Raw genomic sequence first — 11,180 nt, 5'->3', positions numbered from 1 at the left:
TAATTTTCTATTATTTTCTGTCGTATATAATATATATATATAAAATATAACATGAACAAACATTAAAATTTTCATTATTCTAGCGAAACATGTAAAAAGTACATAAAACTATCAATTACACTTCACATAAGATTCAAAACATTATCAAATTTAACACATAATACATAAATTCATACCTTACAACAATAAAATTAACATTCAAAAGATAACATTTAATTATGAACACTAAGGCTCCGTTTGCTATTCGCTAAGTTACTTATTCGGGTAAATGCAATTATTTGGGTAAATTTTTTCTGGAAAATACTTATTCACGTAAGTGCATTTATCAATGTTCTTTTATTTTCTAGGTAAACAAGACAATGTCCATTTTAGCCATGAAAATCTATTATTAAAAGGGGTATTTTTGTCCCCCACCTAGAAGATGGGTATCACTTACCTAGGAAAATAAACTTTCCATATTCCACACATAAATATGAAAAAAGAACATAGAATTCTTGGTCAATGAAAACCAAAATCCCATTGACTAACTTTCCCCCCTCTCAAAATCCCAAAAAAAAATGCCCCCTAAAAATATTTTAACAAATTTAATATACAGGTTGGGAAGATGGGATTTAGCCTAATACCATAACCTTACCTATTGGCATATAGATTGTAAAATCCCATAACACATCCCTTCTCCAAAAATCCATTTTTTAAACCAAAAATAAAATAAAATTACCCATCAGAACGAGTACCAACCAGGTAGGGTGAAAATTGCCATCCCTCTTTGATTACATATAGAATGAAAGTATTGCTTAAAAATTGATATTTATATAAAAGGTTAAGCATATCTTAAATTTTTATTACTTCGCTTAATTTAAAGAAGAAACCTAAATAGCTGAGAAATTCATGTTGCAAGATACGAATGGAAGGGACAAACCCTTGAAAAATGACTTAGAAAGTTCTAATCATAAAGAATGCCATTTTCCAATATTTGTATACTTTTATAATGTTCATTTTCCATAGTATTTTTTTATCGGTAAAACCGTAATACAGTTATTTTCAAGAAACCACTTGTTCTTCCTTCAACTTTTTTGCAACTAAATAGAGTTTTTAATAATTGATACTCTGTATTTTTCCTAACCCCAATATGATGAACCCTTGAAAAGAAACATTATAAGACAAAGTTGCAGTCATGTAGTCCCTCGGTAGGTTTGGGTTGAGGTTCAATCCAACCCTCTAGCCCACCAACCGGTTACCAAGTCACCCACTCACTATGGTGGACGTAACGGAAAGTTGTCCACATACCCTCAGAAATCTGAAATAACAGCTCCCTCCTAATCTACTAGGAATTCACCCCTATAAACCCATCGTGCCTGCAGGTTTGGCATTGATTCATGATCAAGATTTGCCCCACCTGTACGGTAGACTTAAGAATTTTAGAGGTGGACTGAACTATAAAAACCCCTAGATTTTATTTAATGAGCACTCTGGCCCTGAATGACTAATCAACCACCTAATCGGCCATCCTCGGTGATGAAGACCTCATTTTTTTCTAAGGCAACTAATGGCCATCTTAGCACTCAAAATGTGGACCATGCCAGGCTCGGGGTTTTATGTCTATGAGCCGGCATGGCACAACATGCCTGTATGTGTCATGCCGCCCGCAGCCCATGTGCCAGTACGGTCTAGCCTGTAGCATGACCCACTTGAGAAACTAGCCTTTGGGGGTACCCCTTCTAACAGTTAGTTTTAGCTTTTTGGGGGTTTTTTTTACAAAAATACCCCATCAACAACTATAAACAACTATATAAGGGGTATTTATGTATTTTGGCTTTGAGGGAAAAAAATGACAATAATGCCTTCCCAAAATCTATATAACTAGTTTGGGGGGCATTTAAGTAAATTGATAAATAATTTTATAATGACCAAAATACTCCTCTCAATAATTAAAAAATAATTAGTTTTTAAGGTATTTTGGGTAATTGAATTATTTTCAATTCCTATAAATAGCCATATCCTCCAACATTCTCATCACACCAATTCAACAATTCTCTTCTCATACCCTCTATCTACTCTCTAATTCTCAACTTTATTGAAGTTTCAACAAGAATGCTTGTTCAAGTATCTCAAGTTAACAATTTGGGAGGCTTGAAGGCTTTAACTGTTAAAATCAAGTTGAGATTCCGAACCAATAATCTGGGTAAGTGAAATTAAATTATTTTTATTTTTTTTAGAATTTAAAAAAATGGTTGGCTCCTCCTGAAACCAATTCCCCAACTTCAACATGTTTAATGCCAATGATATTCAGTTGCAACATGATAGTGTTAGCACTGATATGAATGCTATTGATATTGATGGAATTTCCACCCCAATTACTAATACTAGAGGAAAAAAATGTGGTCACTAAGTTGATTAAACCGGTTTGGAAAATATTTAAAATAGAGGAGGTTGAAGGAAAGGGAAAAAATTGTTTTCTAAATTTGTAGGAAAGACTTTGTCTACTATAGCAATGGTGGCACTTGCCACCTGGGCTGACATTTGTTCTTCCATGAGAAAGAAGAAGAAGAAGAAGAAGAAGAAAAAGGGAAAGAAACAATACTAAACACAAACTGGGCGTGGGATTTTGATACTTTTAAATATTCTCAAGAAAAAATTAGGCAAGAGTTGGTAAAATATATTGTACACGTTGAACAATCAATTTTGTTAGTTGAAGATACTAAACTTGAAAGTTTTTTACATAATTCTATAAATCCACAATTTAAGAAAGTTTCAAGGAATACCATTAGATCAGATGCCTTAAAAGTTTTTTTATTCATATAAACAAAATTTAATTTGTATTTTATCAAATCTTAATTCTAAAGTTGCAATTACTTCTCATAATTGGACCTCTAAATTTAACATAAGCTATATTTGTGTTGTCGGTCATTTTATCGATGAAATTTGACTTTTACAAAAAAAAAGAATTTTAAGTTTTATTAGGCTTGAATGGTCATATACTAGCCCAACTATTACTGCAAGTATTTTAAATACTTTACATGCCTATAGAATTGGCAATAAACTATTTTCTATTACTTTTGATAATGTTAGTAATAATGATTCAACAATAAATATTTTAATATCCCAATTGAAATCATGTTTAAATGGTAAATTATTTCATATCAAATGTGCATGACACATCTTAAATTTATGTATTCATGATGCTTTAAATATTATTTTTAATCATATTTCTAAAATTAGAAATTGTATTTTATATATATACTATTAAAAGTTCTGGAGCAAAAAGCAAGAATTTAAATATTTATGTCAAAATTATGGTTTAAAATATAAACATTTTGTATTAGATGTTAAACATAGATGAAATTCTACCTATGTTATGTTAGAAAGTTGTATTTCTTACAAACAAATTCTTAGTGATTTTTATACTACAAAAATGCTACATGATATTATATTTGAGGAAGACTGGGAATTGATAATTTGTATAAAAGATTTTTTAAAATATTTTTATGATGCAACTAATGAATTATCGGGTGTTTATTATCCAACTAGTTGTAATTTATCTTATCAATTAATGATGATTAGTGATTATTTTGTAAAATATAGAAACAATTCACAATTTAAAAGTATTGTTGAAATATTAGAAAATAAATTTAAAAAATATTGGGAGAACATTTCTCATCTTTATTACTTAGGTACAAAATTAAATCCTAGGATTAGAAAATATGGCTTAGATATTTTACTTGAAACATGTTGTGAAAATATGAATATTGAAATTAGAAATAAAAAAGAAGAAATTAATAGTTTATTATTTTAAATGTATAGTTTATATGAATCTGAAATAACAAGGCATAAGAAATTTATAACTTGTACAAGTGCATCTTCCACTTTTGAAACTAGTTTTGGTAGTGGAAAAGAAAACTTTTGGTCTCTAATAAATAGGAGGCAAAAATCCGTTGCGTCTTCACCAGCAAGTCCATTTATTGGTTTTAATTTTTATTTACAAGCAAAGTTTTATAGTTTAGGTGATTTCTTCACCTCAGAGGAAATGATTGATTTTAATATTTTAGCCTGGTGGAGTAGACATGAAAAAAATTAACCAGTTCATGCCGCCATGGCACGTGATTTACTAACCCTTTTGGTGTTTATAATTCCATCGAAGTCTTGTTTTAGCACACAGGTACTAGAGTATTGGACGACAAAAGAAGTTGCATGAGTGATGAAAGTCTGGAGATGTCTACTTTAAAGATTGGGTAGATGCTGATGATAGATTACAAGACAAAAGAGAGCATGACACTACACCTGATGTGATGTTTTACCTGAAGCAAATGATCAAAGTCAAGGAGATGGAGGTATAAGTGGAATTTAAAGAAAATGATGAAGTCAATCTTTTCTGTATACTCAATAGTTGTATATCTTTTTTTTTCAAATTATTGTAAATTTTGTTTTAATTTTATTTAAATTATTTGATATTTTTTCAACAATGTAATTTTTTATTTTTAATTTGTAACTATATGGTATTTTTTATATTTTATTAATTATTTTCCATATTTCATTCATCCGACCATTGTATCATTCAAATTTAAGTGAAATAAAATTCCTATTTTTTCCAATTTGTTGTCAACTTTGAGTCTTTGACTTTGTATTTGGTTAACTATTTTTTCATTTTTCATTTCTTTGTTAGATTTCTTGTTTTTTCAATTAATTTCCAAAGGAACGTTAAATATTTTAGTTTTACTTAACAAAAATATAAAAGAAAATTAAAAAATATCAAAAAAAAAAAAAAACTGGTCCAGTTTGGTTTAGGCCCACGACACGGTCTACAGCTTGCTCAGCCTAGGCCTGTAGCACAACACAGGCGCACATGGACTCGGACCATGGGCCATGTCGAGCCAACCCCCCAAATTATATTAGGAGAGGGAGGCACGGTCCGCAGGCTGCATCACTTTACAACTCTACTTATGCATAGGTCATGAAAGTTAATTAAATTTGATTATGTAACGTTAAGTTACATGTTTAAAAATAAAAAAATCACTTAAGTCGTGTAGTTTATCCACACGGTCCGCGGCCTGTAGCCCAATCTTGTCATATTCCATTTCCATTGCCAAAACGGGAACACTCAAAACTAATTTTACTTTGTAGATAGGGTAAAATACAAAATGCACTCGTGAAGTTTCTGACCATCGTAAAAATCTTTATTATAGTTTCACTTTAACAAAAACCTTCTTTTTTAACTTGTAAAGAAATCATCAAAAATCTCCCTTATATCACTGACTCACAAGGAAAATCAATAAAATTATGAAATTGTCCTTGATTAATCGCCAAGGCATCATTAAAATATTTCAAAATACTGGAATTTCCTCCCCTTATCTAATAGGACCTTTTGTGTCAGTGATGGGGTTGACGATATCAATTCTGTTTCAGATCCATTGTTTGACATGTAGAGTTTTTTCCCATCGAATCTGACAAACCCTAGGATATGTCGTCTAGAACTCTAAATGATGGAGGCCCATCACAAGGCCCATCTCATCTCTAGGGGCGGCAGCTCCTAGGATAAGGTCAAGAATTCAAGATAAGTCAAGAATTCAAGATCCATCAAGAATTCAAGAATTCAAGAATTCAAGACTCATCAAGAATTCAAAACTCATCAAGAATTTAAAGAATCCAAGACTCATCAAGAATTCAAGAATTCTAGATAATCCAAGATTCATGCATGGATAAGTTCAAGGGAGATCGGACGGGGGAGATCTAGTCAATAAGAGTTCAATCCTATCTACAAGTTTGAGATGTTTAGATCAAATCTAATTTCGTTTCCTAGTTCTTTTACAATTTCCAAATGTATTATAAATGCTGCTATTTTCCCAAAGTTAAGAATCAATTTCCTACTTCAGATTTTCAGAATTTATTCAAGTTCTCTTCTTCCTATTTTCGCTACATTTTTCTCTCTCCTAGAGAGATCGGTGTTTTTCGCTAGGTGCTAGCGGACGCCCGGTGCTTGCATAGCCAGCTCCGGTTTTCATTGCTTCCATGCTGCGTCAGGTGGTATCAGAGCAAGGAATTCGCCCAGTCATGTCCAACCCAGACGGTAGCAGTCGCAACCCACCCCGTGACGGAGATCAAGGGTTCCCAGCTGTTTGGAGAGCAATCGAAGAGCAGCGTACAGCCACACGTAACATCGAACAGCAGTTGGCAGAGGTGACTGAACAATTGCAAACCTTGTTATGGGAGGTTTTCCCACGAATCCGGGAAAATCCACAGCAGATTGCAGGAGACAACCACGACAGACCATCCGTCGCTACTGCGTCCCGATGTCCAGTTCTTGATGACGACAGTGATGATGATTTCGAATTTGGTGGTGCACCAATTCTTCCCGGCAATGACAGAAACGGTAGAAATTGGCACAATCAAGGTAATTTCAACCCCCGTAGGAATAATCATGAATTTAAATTCAAGGTAGATATTCCTACTTTTAGTGGAGATCTTGGTATAGAGGGACTTCTGGATTGGATCACAGAAGTCGATAGGTTCTTTGATTACATGGAAATACCAGAGGAACGAAGGGTAAAATTAGTAGCTTTCCGATTAAAGGGAGGCGCATCTGTTTGGTGGGAACGGATGAGAGAGACCCGGATGAGAGAAGGAAGGGGTCCTGTTCGAACCTGGAGGCGCATGAAACAATTAATCAAAGGTAGATTTTTACCTCCTGACTATGAACAATATATGTTTGAATCTTATCAGAGGTGTGCGCAGGGTTCTCGTAGTGTTAATGAATATACATCTGAATTTTTGAGATCAGCTGAAAGAAATCAATTATCTGAAAGTGATAACCAGTAGGCAGCCCGTTATCTAAGCGGTTTAAGACCGTCTATCAGAAATAAAATTGGTGTACAGATGGTTCTTAGTGTGCAGGAAGCAAGGAACCTAGCCTTGAAAGCAGAATTAATGTTCCAGGACAAGGCATGCAGTGATAATTATCGCCGGTACAGCGGGAGCGACAACAGACCGGCAATTGTCGACAGGAACAAGTCAGTTCCAGCAGCACAACCTTCTCACCCGGCAAGTACAAGTAACGCCGGTAAGGCTACTACAGGAGGACATACTCGAGGTAATCCTTCCAACCCTCCTAAACCCAGTAACCCTTATGCAATGCCTGCTCCTATTAAATGTTTTAAATGTAATGAGGTTGGACATAGATCCAGTGACTGTCCCAGGAGGAAGGTAGTTAATATGGTAGAAAGGGAAGAGGAAGAAGATATTGAGGAAGGGGTATATTGTGGACCTGATGGGGAGGATGAAGAGGGTCCATATGAACATGAGGAGTATACTTGTGTGGTAAGAAAATTAATGTTGTCCCAGAAAAATAAGGATACTTCTCAACAGCACAGATTATTTCGTACCAGATGTACAATCAAGGAAAAATTATTTAATTTAATTATTGACAGTGGTAGTCAAGAAAATATTATTTGCAGGGATGTCATCCAACAATTACAGCTGATTCCTGAAAAACATCCCAACCCATACACAATTGGGTGGATCAAGGAAGGAGGCGGCGTACGAGTGGAAGAACGCTGCAAGGTACCTTTTTCAATTGGTAAGTACCATGATGAAGCATATTGTGATATTTAGATATGGATGCTTGCCATATTTTGTTAGGGAGGCCTTGGCAATTTGATACAGATGCAAGGCACATGGGTAGGAAGAATACCTACCAACTTGAAAAAGAATGTACACGTTATACTTTGTTACCCATAGCAGAAAAAAATATTACAAATACTCCAAAGGCACTTGAGAAAAATTTCCTTACCATTACCCATCATCATGCGGAATTTGTTAAAGAATGTAAGGATACTCATGAGATACATTTGTTAATAGTAAAAGGAGAAGATGTTAATGATGAAAATACAATTCCAGCTGAGATACAGGGACTACTGAATGAATTTAATGATGTAATTCCAGAGGAGTTACCAAATGAACTCCCTCCCATGAGAGATATACAGCACCATATTGATTTTGTTCCAGGTGCTAGTCTACCTAACCTCCCACATTACAGGATGAGTCCTAAGGAGAATGAAATTTTACGAGAAAAAGTAGAAGAATTATTGAAAAAGGGACACATTCAAATCAGTATGAGTCCTTGTGCAGTACCTGCCTTATTAACACCTAAGAATGATGGCAGTTGGAGAATGTGTGTCGACAGCAGGGCCATTAACAAGATCACCATTGGGTACAAATTTCCCATTCCTAGGCTGGACGACATGCTAGATCAACTAAGCGGAGCTGTAGTTTTCTCAAAAATAGATCTCAGGAGTGGATATCATCAAATCATGGATCCGTCCCGGAGATGAATGGAAGACAACCTTCAAGATTAGGGATGGCTTGTTCGAATGGTTGGTCATGCCCTTTGGACTAACCAATACACCCAGCACTTTCATGAGACTGATGAACCAGGTATTGCGCCCCTTCATTGGTAAATTTGTGGTAGTCTATTTTGATGATATTTTGATATATAGCAAATCTATCACTGAGCATGTGGGACATATTAGGGAGGTCTTGAAAACATTGAGGGAAAATAAATTATATGCTAATTTGAATAAATGCATCTTTATGAATGATAATTTATTATTCCTGGGATTTATTATAAGCAAGGATGGTGTGAAAGTAGATGAGAAAAAGGTGAAAGCCATTAGGGAGTGGCCGACCCCATCCACTGTCACAGATGACAGGCGATTTCATGGGTTGGCAACCTTTTATAGGCGTTTTATTAAAAATTTTAGTAGTATCATGGCTCCCATTACTGAATGCTTGAAAAAGGGGAAATTTCAATGGGGAGAAGAACAAGAGCAAAGTTTTGCTCTCATAAAAGAAAAGTTATGTACTGCTCATGTTCTTGCCTTACCTGATTTCAATAAATTATTCAAAGTTGAATGTGACGCCAGTGGAGTTGGCATAGGGGCTGTATTGTCTCAAGAGAAAAGACCCATTGCCTTCTTTAGTGAAAAATTATGTGAAGCCAGGAGAAAGTGGTCTACTTATGACAAGGAGTTTTATGCTGTGATAAGAGCCTTGAAAACATGGGAACACTATCTAATTGCAAAAGAATTTGTTCTCTATACTGACCACCAGGCCCTAAAATATCTTAGTGGGCAAAAGCAATTAAGAAGTGATTTACATGCCAGATGGTCTGCTTTCCTAGACAAGTTCCCATATAAAATTGTGTATAAGACATGACAGCAAAATAAAGTGGCTGATGCACTTAGTAGGCGTGTAGCTCTCATCAAGACCCTCAGCGTTGAAATTGTGGGTTTTGAGTGCCTAAAAGACTTATATGCCCGAGATGAAGACTTCCAACAGGTATGGGAGAAATGTGTGAATAAGCAGCCAACGGAAGACTTCTTTATTTATGACGAGTTCCTTATGAAAGGGGAACAACTGTGTATCCCTTGCACCTCCCTCCGCGAAAAGATCATCAGGGATTTGCATGGGGGTGGAATAGCAGGACACTTGGGAAGGGACAAAACAATAGAAGCTGTTAAGGGGCGATATTACTGGCCGAAATTGAGAAGGGACGTGTCTATCATCGTAAGCAGGTGCTATGTTTGTCAGACAACTAAGGGACAAACCCAGAACACAGGTCTCTACATGCCCCTACCCGTTCCTACTACTATATGGGAAGACTTGTCCATGGATTTTGTGCTAGGCTTACCAAAGACCCAAAGGAACATGGACTCCGTCTTCGTGGTAGTTGATAGGTTCTCAAAAATGGCCCATTTCCTCCCATGCAAGAAAACAACAGATGCATCCGCAACAGCCAAATTATTTTTCAGGGAGATTGTTCGCTTACATGGGGTACCCAAGACCATCACTTCAAATCGTGACACACGGTTCCTCAGTCACTTTTGGATAACCCTGTGGAGGATGTTTGATTCATCACTTAATTTCAGCAGTACAGCCCATCCGCAGACAGATGGACAAACAGAAGTGGTAAACCGGACCTTAGGGAATTTAATCCGCAGCATATGCCGAGAAAAGCCAAAACAGTGGGACTTCGCCATTGCCCAGGCTGAGTTCGCCTATAACAATGCAGTGCACAGTTCTACAGGCAGATCCCCATTCTCCATCGTATACATGAAGGTCCCTAACCATGCACTGGACTTAGTGAAGCTACCCAGAGTACCCAGCGCAAATATCTCAACAGAACAGATGGCAGAACAAATCCAGTCCGTCCAAGAAGCCATGAAGCAGAAGCTAGAGCAATCCAACGCCAAGTACAAGATGGCCGCAAACAAGCAATGCCGACCTCAAGTGTTTGATGTAGGTGATGAGGTTATGGTCTTCTTAAGGAAGGAAAGGATTCCCGTAGGTACTTACAACAAGTTGAAGCCTCGGAAGTATGGTCCATATAAGATCGTGAAGAAGATTAATGACAATGCCTATGTAGTAGATTTACTAGATCATATGGGTATGTCCAGGACCTTCAACGTTGCTGACCTTCATCGGTACCTGCCGGAAATAACACTCGCCTACCCTAGTTACGACTCAGGGTCGAGTTCTCTCCAGGTGGGGGAGAATGATGGAGGCCCATCACAAGGCCTATCTCATCCCTAGGGGCGGCAGCTCCTAGGATAAGGTCAAGAATTCAAGATCCATCAAGAATTCAAGAATTCAAGACTCATCAAGAATTCAAAGAATCCAAGACTCATCAAGAATTCAAGAATTCTAGATAATCCAAGATTCATGCATGGATAAGTTCAAGGGAGATCGGACGGGGGAGATCTAGTCAAGAAGAGTTCGATCCTATCTACAAGTTTGAGATGTTTAGATCAAATCTAATTTCTTTTCCTAGTTCTTTTACAATTTCCAAATGTATTATAAATACTGTTATTTTCCCAAAGTTAAGAATCAATTTCCTACTTCAGATTTTCAGAATTTATTCAAGTTCTTTTCTTCCTATTTTTGCTACATTTTTCTCTCTCCTAGAGAGATGGGTGTTTTTCGCTAGGTGCTAGCGGACGCCCGGTGCTTGCATAGCCAGCTCCGGTTTTCATTGCTTCCACGCTGCGTCACTAAACTATCATTTACCTCTATCAGTGTGCTGTAAAAGGGGAAGTTTTGATATGTGTTGGAGAGTGGCTGTAGGGCACCTAAGATGTGATTTATTCTGGTGGATAAATGTCTTAAATTATTCATTTGGTTTAGTTAATTGA

This window comes from Nelumbo lutea, chromosome 5 (genome assembly GCF_056320005.1).
Source record: "Nelumbo lutea isolate HS-2025 chromosome 5, American lotus-T2T, whole genome shotgun sequence".
NCBI classification, from domain to species: domain Eukaryota; kingdom Viridiplantae; phylum Streptophyta; class Magnoliopsida; order Proteales; family Nelumbonaceae; genus Nelumbo; species Nelumbo lutea.
Note: the sequence above shows the minus strand (reverse complement) of the source record.